The following is a 14,739-nucleotide window of genomic DNA, read 5'->3' as shown; positions in this document are numbered from 1 at the left end:
TATGTTAATTACTGAGTCATGTCAGGACAAAAAAGGGATATATAAAGCACGTTAATTAAAGCTCATGCAAAATATCATGTGTAAAAGGCTTCAACCAATAATAGAACACTTTAACAATCTGAGATTATTTTAACTTTATTTTGATTTTTCCTGATTTTCTATTGAATTTAGAAAGCAATTTATAAATTCTAAAACATTCCTCAATGTCTTTGGCACAGATGAAGTTGCTAGGACAGGGATAATTTTTTGTCATGTGTTCTAATATTTATTAAACAAACTATTTTAGTGACCTAAAATATCATTTGGCCTTTCTTGTTGACATGACATCAAAATTGAAACCTGTGTTTTTGCACACAGGATACCTAATTTAATCATCACAATTGCACATAATTTGATAGGTGTATGTAAACAGCAGCTATCACTGTGCATGTTACAATCAACCTAGGCGAAATCCTACACTAGGTTTGAAAAATAGAGCTTTTAACGTAGGAGGTCTCTCTTGACTGTACTATTGAGCCAATCCAGGTCGAGAGCTTAAATTTTTTGACAAAGTCTTATTAAAATGAAAAAAATAAAAATAAAGAGATCTTGGTAAAATGTTATCTCACTAGAAGACAGAAGATGGGTGATGAGAAAGGAGGAATCTTTGGCCAAGGGAGTATATAGATGAAAGTAATGAAAGACTAGCAAATGAAAAATGGAAAATGGGTGGCAGACCCAAAACACTTCATGAAAAGACAAGACCAATTGTCAAGAACACATATTAGAGCTGTATCATATTTTTTTCCCACAGTATACTAATTTCATTTTCTGATTGATGTGGAAAGAACTTTTTCTCTCTTCACCTCCTATAAATTATTCTTTACCAAGTGCTGCCTTAAGAACAAACAAAGGCACACAAAGAAGCTGGGGCATTAGTATTTCCCAGGATGTACACAAGATCCTTAATAGAGGTAATGAATGTCCTGGCCAGGAGCCAGGATGACAAGCTTCTGCTACAAAACAGTGAGTCAAGTTCAAAACAGTCACACAAATGCAGAGGCCAAACAATCATTTTTGCTAAACAGAAATTTTTATGCCACCATAATCAATTAGCTGATTTTCCCCCCTGCTAAGAAACTATTTCCTGGACAATTCTCTGAGTGGTGGTATTGAAATGTTGTCTATCATGCAGTGGAAAAGTGAGATTAAAGGTTTTGAGTGCCTGGGCATGACCCTGAAAAGAGAAAGCAGAAGAGCCATCCTTCCTAATTGTAACAAGGTGCTGTGTTTTTCCCTCTGCCTTTTAATGTTGAAATTGGAAGAACTGTAAAGAGTCAAAAAGATTTTCCAGCATGTCAAATGAACCTCTTGTTTTTCCTCAACAATGATGAGACTCATTAATTCTTAACAAGTGCCAGTAAATAGCATAATGACTATGATAGTAAGAAAGCATTTACTGAATTGCCTCTATGACTTCTAGTGGAACTAAGTTTGTGGAGAATTGTACTGTTTAGTAGGATATCTATTTTAAAATACTACAAAATCTTCCCATCAATGTACTTTTCCTTGCATAACTTCTAAAGTGCTCCCTTTCCTTCTTCCTCCTTCTCCTTCTTCCTTCTTCTTCTCCCTCTTCCTCTCCCTCTCTTATAAGGCAACACATGTAGAGAAGCGAAGTGTCACACTGACTAAATAAATGACCCAGCAACGAACTGAACATCAGTTGTAAGTCAGCACACTCATGCCTCATTTAGACTTTCACCATCAAAATGAAAGAATTCAAAAAAATTGGAAAAATTCCTTTGAAAATTTATAAAACTATATTTCTCACTTTTTACAGGATTTGCTTAAAATATTTACATTAGTACCCTATTTAATCATGTCATCCATCTCATAGACAATGTACACCTCAACTATTCTAAATGACCATTTAGAAAAATCCTTTTATATAGAGTTTTATTGATACCCCCTGAAACCTTCCCATGAATTTCTTCTAACATAAGTTTTGAAAGCACTGTGGGTTTTACCTACAAGCCTCATCCAGATAGTCCCTGACTTACAATTGTTTCACTTACAATTATTTTTACTTCAAGGTGATGTGAAAGCAATACACATTCAGTAGAAACCATATTTTAGTACACATACAACCATTTTGTTGTTCACTTTCAGTATAGTATTAATAAATTACATAAGATATTCAATACTTTATCATAAAATAGACTTCGTGTGAGATGATTTTGCCCAAGTGTAGGCTAAGTGTAGCCTAAGCATAGTGCTGTTCCGAGCACGTTTAAGGTTAGGCTATGCTATGACATTTGGTAGGTTAGGTGTGTTAAGTGCATTTTAACCTTACACAGTTTTCAATGTAGGATGAGTTTGTTGGGATATAACCTCATTTTAAGTCGAGAAGCACCTGTACAAAGGTTTAATATTTTGCTACAAGTCTAAGAGAGCAGCACTGGGAGATGAAGAACTGTTACTAAAGGATCTAATCTAAGAGAACAAACTTTAGAATAAATAAAAACAAAATGGGCATTTTCAATGAAAGGGATTAGTTTTACATTTTACCTGCCCTTACCTCTGTCTTCTTTCTGAATCACTGCCGAAGTATGGAAATTCCCAGCGATTTCCCCTGCTTGGGTATAAAGAACGATAGACAGCCTACAGTTAGAGTTGAGTGGGTTTTCCAAACTGAGACAAGATCACAGGCTGATATTAATTGGGAGGCAGAACCAGCATTAGCTTAGTTTGTGAAGAAAGGTGGCATTTTCATTAAAGAAAAGCTAATAGGAAAATTCCAGCTTCTTCTAACATTCTACATAGGTAGTAACATTCCACAAAAGTCAAGAACCCTGAACCCTAAAGTAACCTGTATCCATGCAGGAAAAGGAACAAAGCAGTAAGTGCCCTAAGAGAAGTGATTAGGTGTTGCTGACTATGGTTCCTGTAGATTTCTGAGTAGCTATTTGCAATTAATGTTGGATTGCACATGTTATATATTTTCTGTGAATTAAGCCTCTTAGCATAACATTCTAGCAAAACTAAATGTCCTGTAAGTCACATATTTCCAAAAGTGCTGCAAAGTAGGAAGAGCTGAATATGCCACCCAGCAATATTCCAGGAAACTAATTAACTGAGGGAATTCATGAAGGATTGCATAGATTACTGTGCCTCAACAATAAAGTAATGAGACTGGTCCACAAGGCATACATAAAAATCGCATCTATCTGGTGTGTATTGATTTATGTACACATTTTAGAAGATCTGTGTAAATCCTACCTGGCTCAATTCTTTCCTTTTTGCAAAGCATACCCTACCAATACAACTGAACATCATATTTTCCTTCTCTTCACTTTTTTTTACATGCCACTCACTTAAAACCTAGCTATCTTGTTATGTTTGTAGAATTAACCATTCAAAATGGCCTTTTTCATTAATATGAAAACCGTATTAGTTATCTATTGCTGCATAACAAGTCACCCCAACATTTTGCAGCTTAAAACAACATTTAGTATCTTATACAGTTTTTGAGGGTCAGGAGTGGCTTAGCTGGGTTGTACTGACTCATGTGTTTCATGAGGTTTAAGTCAAACTCTTGGTCACTTAAAGCCTTTACCTGGACTGGATAATATACTTCTAAGCACACTCTTGTGACCTTTGTTAAGTCTTAGTTCCTCACTAGTTGTTGGCTGCAGGCCTCATTGTTTCACCATGTTAAGGCGGAGATGCTTCTCAGAACAAGACAGTTGGCTTCACCCAGAGAAAGCTGACGAGAGAGAGGAGAGAGAGAGAGAGGGATAGAAAGAGAGAGAGAGGCCAGGATGGAAGCCATGGCGTCTTTAATAATCTAATCTTTGAAATCACAGTAACATCACATTTACCATAGTCTATTGGCCACACAGGCCTTATGGGAAGGGACTATACAACCACGTGAACACAGAAGGCAGGGATCAATGCAGTATATCTCACTGGTAGAGCATTTCACTACAGAAGGGAGGGATTGTGGGAAACCCTCATAAGGACCAGCTACCACAAAAACTGTGCTTTATTTCTTTTCACCACAACCTCTTTCAGGTATTCTAACATGATGCCTTGCTGGAAATAAGGAATCAATAAATAATTGTTAAATTTTTTATCATCCCCCATTTCCACAAAATATTCTGTTTATTATTTTATTCTTCATCAGCTATCACTGCTTTTAAGCACATTGATAATATCAAAGTTATTCTTAGCCTATTAACATCTAGGGTAATAAACTAAAAATGAAAGAATATGAATGCATTTTACCATAAAATATACATGTGTCTTTTAGTTAAATTATTCAGTTATACTTTGTCTTTATTTCTCAATATTTATTCATAACAAAAAATGTTTATCATCACTCACTAGTTTCCAGGGATATGAAATTACAATAAATTTTTATTAATATTATGGTAAGGGAAACATGTGGAATCATACATCTTGGAATACTTTTTTCTCTGTGACATTCAGCATAATTTAAAGATATAAAATTAATGATAGAAAACAGGTTTACATACATAAATAGTAGATAAATATACTAATATTTCAAGGAAAATTAAATTATGTTTCTACAAACTTATGATAGTGTGATTTGTACCAAAAATTCATGACGATTGGATGTCAAATTTGATATTATAGTATAACATTTAGATATGATTCTCCTATGTATTATTGTAAGAGAAGGGAAGAAAATGAGCATATAGTATCATGTACAAGCTGGGTTAGGAGATATTGTTGGTAATTCACATACTCTCTAAGTATTCACCTCATATTTCTTAAAAGGTCCCAAGACTGTTCAGATTTCTATCTCTCCCCACACAATTCAGAGCTCCAATAATTCTACTGTTAAAATCTTTTTTGGGTGATTAGTTCAAAACATCATTTTTAAATATTTAACCTGAAAATTTCATGAACACAGTGACAAGGTCAGACTTAGGAACAACATGGAATTAAGTTAAATGTCCATTAACTTTATTCTTTGTAGTGGGTTGAATGGCAGCCTCCCAAAAAGATATGTCCATGTACTAACCTTTGGAATCTGTAAATGTGACCTTATTTAGGAAACAGATCTTTGCAGATGTAATAACTACATTAAATATATTGACTTGAGTTCATCCTGAATTATTTGGTGGGCCCAAAATTCAGTGATATGTGTCTTTATAAGAGACACAGTGAGACACGCAGAAAGAAAAAGAGAAGCCTCTATGAAGATGAAGGCAGAGATTGAGGTTATGAAGCCATGGAAACGAAGGAACTCCTGGAGCCACCAAGAAGCTAGAAAAGGCAAGGAAGGATGCTCCTCTAAAGCCTTCAGAGGAGAATACAGCTATGTCAGAAAACAGAATGAAACCCTGTCACTCAATGGTCAGACAACAAATTTCTACTGTTTTAAGCCACCTAGTTTGTGGTGATTTGTTACAGCAGCCACCCAGCCTAAATAGTATCCTAACTCTAATTGACATGTTCTTTTTGCAGCAGGCTCAGGCTTTCCAAAGTCAATGCTAGCACTTGCACTAACTCTTCCCATTGTGAACACCTGCACTAACTTATCCTTATAATTCCAATACCTGCACTACTCAAATTTTCTCCTCATGTAGGGGTAAGTCTGTTTAGTGAACTAATTCAAACAAATAGTTAATGGTATAAATACATGGACTGATCCATTAGCATGTGCTATGATTTGAATGTGTCCAGGAAAATTTATGTATTAAAAGCTTGATCCCCAATGCAACAGTGTTGGGATATGGAGCTAATAAAGGGTTATTGAGTCATGAGGGCTCATAAAGGCTGATTGAGGTCATTATTGCTGAAAAGGGTTAGTTATCATGAGAGTATGTTGTTATGAGCCTAGTCCGGACCTTGGTGCCTATATCTTACACACAGTCTCTTGTCTTTCTGTCTTCCATTAGGGAATGATACAACACAAAGGCCCTCACCAGATACCAGTTCCATGCTCCAGCATGTGAGAAATACATTTTTTCCTTATCAATTGCCCAGTCTGTTATAGTAACAAAAAAAAACAGACTAAGATACCATGTTATCCTTCACGGATAACATAAATAGGACCTTTCCAAGGGCTTTGCTTCATAGTGTTTAATAGTCAGACTATTGAAGCATGTCAGTGTTTAATAGAAATCCACTCTCACCACTTAATAATCTCCCCTTCCATGCATAGGCTCCATCAGTAAACTGCAGAAGATGAATGAAAGCAAATATTTCAATAACAAAAACGATTGTCTCTGAAGACATCATGACAAGGCTGGAGAATGAGAAAAACAAGGTAGATACTGACTAGAAGCTTGCAGAGGTGTGTTTTCCAGACTGTGATTCAAAGAAAAAATTATCTCAGGAAATGGTCTCCAAGGAAATCATTATCTAGTAGAATAAACTATTTTGTAAAACTCTATTTTGGAGATAAACATGTATATAAACATGTGTTGTTTAAAAAAAAAAAAGGAAAAACAGAGAGAAAAAGAGGAGGGGGAGAGAACAAAGGGGGAAAAAAGAAGTGAGGGGAAAAAAGAATGAGAGACAGAAAAAAGAGAATCTTAGTTATCATTCCAGTATACATACTACTAATTTAGTTGGGGTTGTCACGTCAGGGTAGAACTTTGGAGTAATACAGACAAACCTGTTTTCAATCCACCTACTTACTAGCCAAGTAATCTTCAGCAAATTACTTAGCATTTTTAGCTTCTTGATATGAAAGAATGGGGTTACCTGTTACGTTATATTGTGTTTATTTGTTGTAATTCAAGTAGAACATATGTACTTCTTACAAGCAATCTCTCCTGTAGTTATAGTTCTCAGTAGTTTGAGATTTTTATGGTTATTGCGATCACCAGTAACAGAGGCTATAGTAGCCAACATCTCTGTTGCCATCCATCTCAACTATTGAAATGCAACTATCATCAGGAGACTTAAGTTTTGAAGTCAAACCATAATTGATCCCAGCAGAGGTGACAAAATAGAGCTGTTAATTTAACAAAGGGAGACTCTACAAAACCTGAAATGATTTATCAGCATATCTAAAGAATACATTAATCCCTCAGATAGGGCATTGGACTGCCTTGAAACCTTAGAAAAAGGAGAAGCATAAAGATCAGCTCAGCACTGATGTCCAGGAGGGAGAACCGTAACCAAGATTCTCAAGTATTCTGGTGCCTGAGCAAAGACAAGAAGATTGTTGACATGACTATGGAATCATTGTCACACAACTTAAAATGGTCCTTTTAACACAATGGTCCTATAAATGTTTGAATTAAACTATCAAACTATCTTATCCTGGTGCCATTAAATACCGAATTAATTCATTATTTAATTCCCTGTACTGAGTTGAATAGTGCTCCAACAAAATTCACATCTGCTTGGAACCTGTGATTGTGATCTTAGGAGGAAATATGGTCTTTGTGTGGTCTTTGTAAATGTAAGCAAGTTAAGATGAGGTCATACTGAATTAAGGTGTGACTTGTGTCCCAGTAAGAGGGAGTTTGGGACACAGAACCACATGGAGAGAATTCCATTTAATGACGCAGGCAGAAATTAGAGTGATGCATCTACAAGCCACGGAATAGTCAAGGATTGCCAGACATCAGAAGCTAACAAGAGACAAGAAAGAATCCTCTCTAGAGCCTTCGGAGAAAGCATGGCTTGACTACATCTTCATTTCAAACTTCTAGATTCTATAACTGTGAGAGAATAAATTTCCCTTGTTTTAAGCCATCAGATTTTTGGTAAGTTATTATGGCAATCCTGGGAAAGTGGGCATGCCCCTTTCTTATGATATGTGTTTACCAAGCAATTTTCTGGATAAGAATTAGTTTTCCAAGTAAGCAGATATATAGGCAGGTAATAATACTTATACATACATGAGTTTTAGAATTTCCATCTCTCTGACAATTTCATATTTGCAAATCAGCATTACAGCTTTTATCCATCAACCTTGTGAACTTGTTAAGTAGAGTCTAATCACTGAAAGATAAATCTGCTTTTATAGGACATGAACATGGACAATATAAGGTGTTTTTTTGTTTTTGTTTTTTTTGTTTTTTTTTTTTTTTTTTTTTTTTTTTTTTTTTTTTTTTGAGACGGAGTCTCGCTCTATCACCCAGGCTGGAGTGCAGTGGCGCGATCTCGGCTCACTGGAAGCTCCGCCTCCTGGGTTGCCGCCATTCTCCTGCCTCAGCCTCCTGAGTAGCTGGTACTACAGGCGCCCGCCACCTCGCCCGGCTAATCATTTTTATTGTTAGTGGAGACGGGGTTTCACCTTCTTAGTCAGGATGGTCTCCATCTCCTGACCTCGTGATCCACCCGCCTCCGCCTCCCAAAGTGCTGGGATTACAGGCGTGAGCCACCGCTCCTGGCCAATATGAGATTTTAAAATGCCCTCTTCTGTGGCAACAGATAATAAATGAAACTCTGCTTTAGGTCCACTAAGCCTTGTGATCTTTCTCTTTTTTATCCCAGTGCCCTGCTTCATACCATCATTTCCTTTATGATATTTTTGTTGACAGAGCAGCAAATAATTTGTCTTCATCAGAAGACTGGACTAAATAAGGAAAGAATAATGAGTTTGAAGTTACATACATAGCAACTCCTCAAACTGAAATGCAGTGAAAAAAAGAAAAAGAATATTCAAGAACAGTGGGACAATTATAAAAGATGTGGCATCTGTATACTACAATACTAGAGAGTCACATGATCACAAGGTTCCACAATAGGCCATCTGCAGGCTGAAGGGCAAGGAGAGGCAGTCTGAGTTCCAAAACTGAAGAACTTGAAGTCCGATGTTTGAGGGCAGGAAGCGTCAAGCACGGGGGAAAGATGTAGGCTGGGAGGTTAGGCCAGTCTCTCTTTTCACATTATTCTGCCTGCTTATATTCTAGCCGCAGTGGCAGCTGTCTCGATTGTGCCCACCCAGAGGGGTAGGTCTGCCTTTCCTAGCCCACTGACTCAAATGTTAATCTCCTTTGACAACACCCTCAGGGACACACCCAGGAGCAATACTTTGTATCCTTCAATCCTATCAAGTTGACACTCAGTATTAACCATCACAGTCCTCCAGTTGAGAAAGGTATATACCTACTAGAATTGAACAGTTACGTAAATGATAGGGATGTTGGGAGCCAGACTTCTCTCTGTTCAAGTAGAAGTTTACAGATGCAAGAAAACAAATCTAGAATGATCTGGTAATTGAGTAGAGTCGAAGACATCAGGATGAACTCTTATTTAGCTTAAAATAGATACATATATTACTTCTGCCTGCTCTTATCCAAAGTCCGTTCATTTTTCAAGGCCCAATTCTCCATCTGCTTAATCCATAATTATTTGCCTAAATGCTCAAGTATTCATTAAATTTCTGCTGCACTTATATCCTGAAGCAAACATCCTGAAATTTGCTATGCATTATTAGGTATTATATAGCAATATTTTAATTTTTAGAAATAATAATACTTTTTTCTTTTGCTAATTTTTATATTCCCAGAAGATTAGAGCCAAGTACTTCTTTGATCTAGCTCCTGTTATATAATAAAGTGACAAACATATGCCAGGCAATAAAATAAGGAATACTTTCTGATTTATGAATAATAGTGTGACCCAATCTGCTCTTTGAAGAAATAACTTATATGCAACGTTTTTATACAGTGGCTTTATATTGAAACCATTGTAGAAAATGTTTCTGCTAAGTTCCTTAATGGAATATTTTCTTCATTATTTTAGTAAAAGTAATATTTATATTAATATTGTATTCATATTAATGTTTGTATTTGAACATTTTCTCACCATCAAAACTTTGTCATATAAATGAGACATTGCATGTAACAAAGAACATGCTTGTTTTTGATGAACAAGTTAAATAGTCACAAAAATTAATTATGTATTAAACCATAAATAAAACCTTAATAAACTTAAAAGATTCAACTGTGTATAGATTATGCTTCCTGGTCATGATGCCATAAAATTAGAAATGAATAGTAAAAGGATGGCTGCAGTAAAAATATTCATATTTCTGATTGCCAGTCTCCAGTAAGGGTTTTTGTTTTTGTTTTTTTTTTAACAATTCCTTAACCAAAAACAAGTGTAAACAATGTTAGAAACAATAATCCTCACAAAGGCAGCATGAATATGATGAAATATTTAAAAATGCTCAGCCCACAATCTGAAAGAGAATAAAAACAAGAGAGACAATAAAAGATCTAAGCCACTTAGCCACTAGTGACTATAAGCACCTGAAACCCTCATAGTGTTATTGAGCTTGATTTATCTCATCAGGATTGTCAATAATTTATCTCCATTCATACATTTAGCTTAAAGTGATCCTGGGTTGTTCATATCATTGAGCACTTGGAAGAAATGAATGTATTGCCTCTCTGGAGAATACTACCTCTATTTTAGCCCTCCCCAAATCTTCACAAGTAATTTTTATGGAAATAAATTAGATGGTAAAATATCATCATACACAATAGAAAACAAGGCAATATGTGTGAGATCTAGCAGGAACAACAGAAAGTAGAAACAGACCAAAATATGCTTGAGAAAATCAGATTATCAGACACAAATTGTTTGCTTTATCAAGAAAACAAAAACGAACTCAGCTGGGTGAGGTGGCCCATGCTTATAATCCCAGCACTTTGGGAGGCCGAGGTGGGCAGATCACTTGAAGTCAGGAGTTCGAGACCAGCCTGGCCAACATGGTGAAACCCCATCTCTAATAAAATTACAAAAATCATCTGGGTGTGGTGGCATGCAGCGATAATTCCAGTTACTTGGGAGGCTGAGGCAGAATAATCACCTAAACCCAGGAGGCAGAGGTTGCAGGGAGCTGAGATCATGATTCTGCACTCCAGCCTGGGTGAGGGAGTGAGATTCTATCTAGAAAAATAAAAAACAAAAACAAAAACGAAAAAACAAGCATATTCTATTGGGGCCAAGGGGGAGGAAAAAGCAACTTAAAGTTATCAGAATATAACAGAAAGTGTTTTTTAAATGTATACCATATTATAAGAAAAGTAAAATTGTAGAAGTAAAAGTTGCAGTAACTAAAATTTAAAACTGAGTGAATGAATGTGGCAGCAGATCAGTCATAAAAGAAGAGAGAATTAGTAAATTGGAAGCTGAGCCAGGAGAATTCTGAAAATAGCACAGAGAGAAAAAAATAGGTGGAAAATATAAGAAAGAGACTGAGAGATATAAATGAAAGTTAGATGATTCAAAATACATTTAACTTCAGCTTGGAAACAGAAAGGGCAGAAAAATATTTAAAGAGAAAACAAGAACATACATCAGATCCAAACAAAACATCCATCAAATTCCAAGTATGTTAAAGAAAAATAAATCCAAACTTTTAAATATTTTAGTGAAATTACAGAAAATAAAAGACAAAGAGAAAACAACACCAAGAATAGCCAAAGACAATAGTGAGTATTAGATTGATATAGAATTATAAAGATCAAGTAAAGATATATCATGCAAATATTAATCTCAAAAAAGGTGATATTGGATAAATGTTTTGGAAGAAGTAAATAGAGTCTTGTAACAATATAAAGTTTGTAACTCATCAGAATAGTACGAGTTGAATTCATATATTTTGAAATACACAGCCTTAAAATGAATAAAGAAAGAATATACAAAGACTCCTTTCAGGAATCATTTCTTTAGTTCCTACTAGAAAAGCGTCTCTTAACATGTGGTGTACCAGAAGCCACAAAGAGGAGGTGCAGCATTCTGTCCTAAGTGTGAGGTGGACTCTTGGTGTTGCTGTGCTGCAATTGCCATTTGCTAATGATGACCTTGCTTTTCTTACTTAGAGTAAGACAGAGAGAAGGCAGTCAGCCTGAGCAATTTCCATTTATGAAAGCAAAAAACAAAAACAAAACCACTCTAAATTTGCAAACCAAAATAGACTATCATCAGAGTGGAAAATTTTAACATAACTCTCAGTAATTAACAAAACAATCAGACAAAAAACATCAGCGAGTTTATAGAAAGCATGAACATACAAACACAACCGCAATAATAGAATAATGAACTCTAGTTTTTAGCACACCTGGACCACTTACAAAAACTGATTTTGTACTTGACCACAAAATCTCAATAATTATTAGAAGACTGATATAGTATAATATTCTCTCATCACAAAACAATTAAGTTAGAAATAATGAAACAACTTTTTAAAATGTCCTGTATTTATAAATTTAAAATTGTATTTGAAAGTACTCATGAAACAACACTTTTAAAAAACCCAGAAATTATAAAATACTTTCATCTAAACTTTTTCTTTCTTTATTTATTATGCTTTAAGTTCTAGGATACATGTACACAACGTACAGGTTTGTTACATATGTATACATGTGCTGTGTTGGTTTGCTACATCCATTGACTTATCATTTACATTAGGTACTTTTCCTAATGCTATCCCTCCCCCATCCCTCCACCCCACGACAGGCCCTAGTGTGTGATGTTCCCATCTTTTCTAATCTTTGTAAATGCAGCTAAAACCATATTTAGGGGAAGATTTAAAATCTTAAACAATACATTATAGAGAAAGAAACCTGAAAACTAATGAGGTAAGGATCCATCTCAAGAAGTTAGAAAAATTATAACAGATAAACCCAGGAAATAGAATGAAGAGAAACTTTATTAAGAGCAGAAAGTGATGAAACAAACAAATACGATGGAAAGGATCAACAGAACACAAATTTTATTTTTGCATATTGTTAATAAAATTGTCTAACTCAGCAGAAACTAAATTAGAAAAAAAAGATGAGTAAGCAACATCAGTAATGAAATAGAGCACACAACTGCAAATGCTATAGACATTAAAAGAACATATATATATATATATACATATAAACTTTGGCTGGGCACAATGGTCCACACCTAAAATCCCAGCAGTTTGGGAGGCTGAGGCGGGTGGATCACCTGAGGTCAAGAGTCCAAGAACAGCCTGGCCAACATGGTGAAACCCCGTCTCTACCAAAATCCAAAACTTAGCTGGACACAGTGGCAGGTGCCTATAAGCCCAGCTACTTGGGAGGCTGAGGCAGGAGAATTGCTTGAACCCGGGAGGTGGAGGTTTCAGTGAGCCGAGATGGTGCCATTGCACCCCAGCTTGGGCAACAAGAGTAAAACTCCGTCTCAATCAATCAATCAATCAATATTTTTTAAAAGAAAAAACTTTATACCAATCAATATGAATGTTTCAGATACTTATAAAACATACCAAAGTGTCTGTCTAAAAAGGAAATTGAAACACTGTATAGTCCAGAAGATTGAATCAACAATTTTTTTCAAAGAAAACTCTAATTCAAGATGTATCTATCAGTAAGTTCCAGAAAAGTTTCAAGGAAGAAATATTTTTTATCTTACCCTTTCACGAGGGACAGGGGTGCAGGGAGAAAGAGAGAAAGAAGAACGGCCCAATTAATTCCATTGGGCCAAAAGTTCTTCAAACTGGACATTACCGCACTGCACTTTCAAGATCTCTCAATCTTTCTGTCCAGCTTGTATTATGTTTAATACTGAGTATGATGTATTCTCAAAATTATTTTTTTCTTATTGATATTTAAAAAGTTATATTCTTATTGATGACAATTTCTTCTGCAATGTCTTAAGTGTAGTCACAGAGAAAAGAAAAAATAAAAGTAGTCACTTTAAAAATATTTGGTACTGGCAGCTCCAAATATGGCAGTGGTTAACATTTGAAATCCCCGAACTCATTAAACTCTTTAAAAATTATATGTCACAGTAGTCTCTATAAAAGGGTAAAAAATGATTTGTTTTACAATATTGCTGTATATATCATACCTCTTCCCAGCCTTTTTAAGATACCTTCAATAGTTTGCAAAAATGTATTTAACTGTTTCCATAAAATGAGCTAAAAGAAAAAAAGTATTTATATATCCTTAAGAACAGAATTTTTAGATTAAAATATTTCTACGTTAATCTATGATTACTTAAAGAGTCCAAATTAAGTAATTTGAGATAATCTTGGAGGATTTTAAAATGAAAAGGAAAATATCAATTTTTCTATTATCTACTGAGTTCTTCATATTTGGTTTACGCAATTTAAAAATAACATGTGAACATCAGTACAAATAGGAGAAGTATTAATAAAGCCTGGGGGACCTTAGAAGATCAACATTGACACCTTCTCATTCCAGTTATTCCATAAAGTTTATGAAATGTTTGGTACAAGGAGATATCTTGTGAAAGCACCTAAGGGGATTGTCGACACGTTGTGATAATACATAGACTACACACAGGTTAGAAGATGAAGACGAAAGGAGTAAAGGGAAACCCCACACTTACAAAAGTGCCTGAACATTGGAATCATCAGAGTTCTTGAATCTTAAGTGAGGTTTTAGGGCTTGCATAAGCCATAAAATTGGGGTTGGAGAATTGTTTAAGGTGATTTTGCCCAAGTTTTTTATTGTGGTGAGCTACGCATAAAAAAAAAATGAGCATCTTGACATTTGTAAGTAATAGTTCAATAATACTAGATACATTCATGATGTTGTGCAACCATCACCACCACCTACCTTCAGAACTCTTTTCATCTTGTAAAACTGAAATTCTATAACCATGAAACAATAACTCCCCATTCCTCCATACTCCAGCCCCCGTCAACCACACTATATTTTCTACTGCTTATTATAATTTTAGTCCTTACATTTAGGTCCTTGAACCATTTTGATTTTTTATTTTAATTTTTGTATATGGTGTTGAGCGTCTGAC

General features: G+C 35.2%; 1 non-coding gene across 1 annotated transcript; it reads left to right on the top strand.

Moving 5' to 3' along the window:
• The first annotated feature begins 11,632 nt into the window (after window positions 1-11,632).
• LOC119625588 (small nucleolar RNA U3) lies at window positions 11,633-11,842 on the top strand. Its single transcript, XR_005241765.1, has one exon. It is a non-coding gene; the product is annotated as a small nucleolar RNA U3 (small nucleolar RNA).
• Window positions 11,843-14,739: the final 2,897 nt, after the last annotated feature.

The sequence above is a fragment of the Chlorocebus sabaeus genome, chromosome 13 (assembly GCF_047675955.1).
Source record: "Chlorocebus sabaeus isolate Y175 chromosome 13, mChlSab1.0.hap1, whole genome shotgun sequence".
NCBI classification, from domain to species: domain Eukaryota; kingdom Metazoa; phylum Chordata; class Mammalia; order Primates; family Cercopithecidae; genus Chlorocebus; species Chlorocebus sabaeus.
This window is presented reverse-complemented; position numbering and strand designations above follow the sequence as displayed.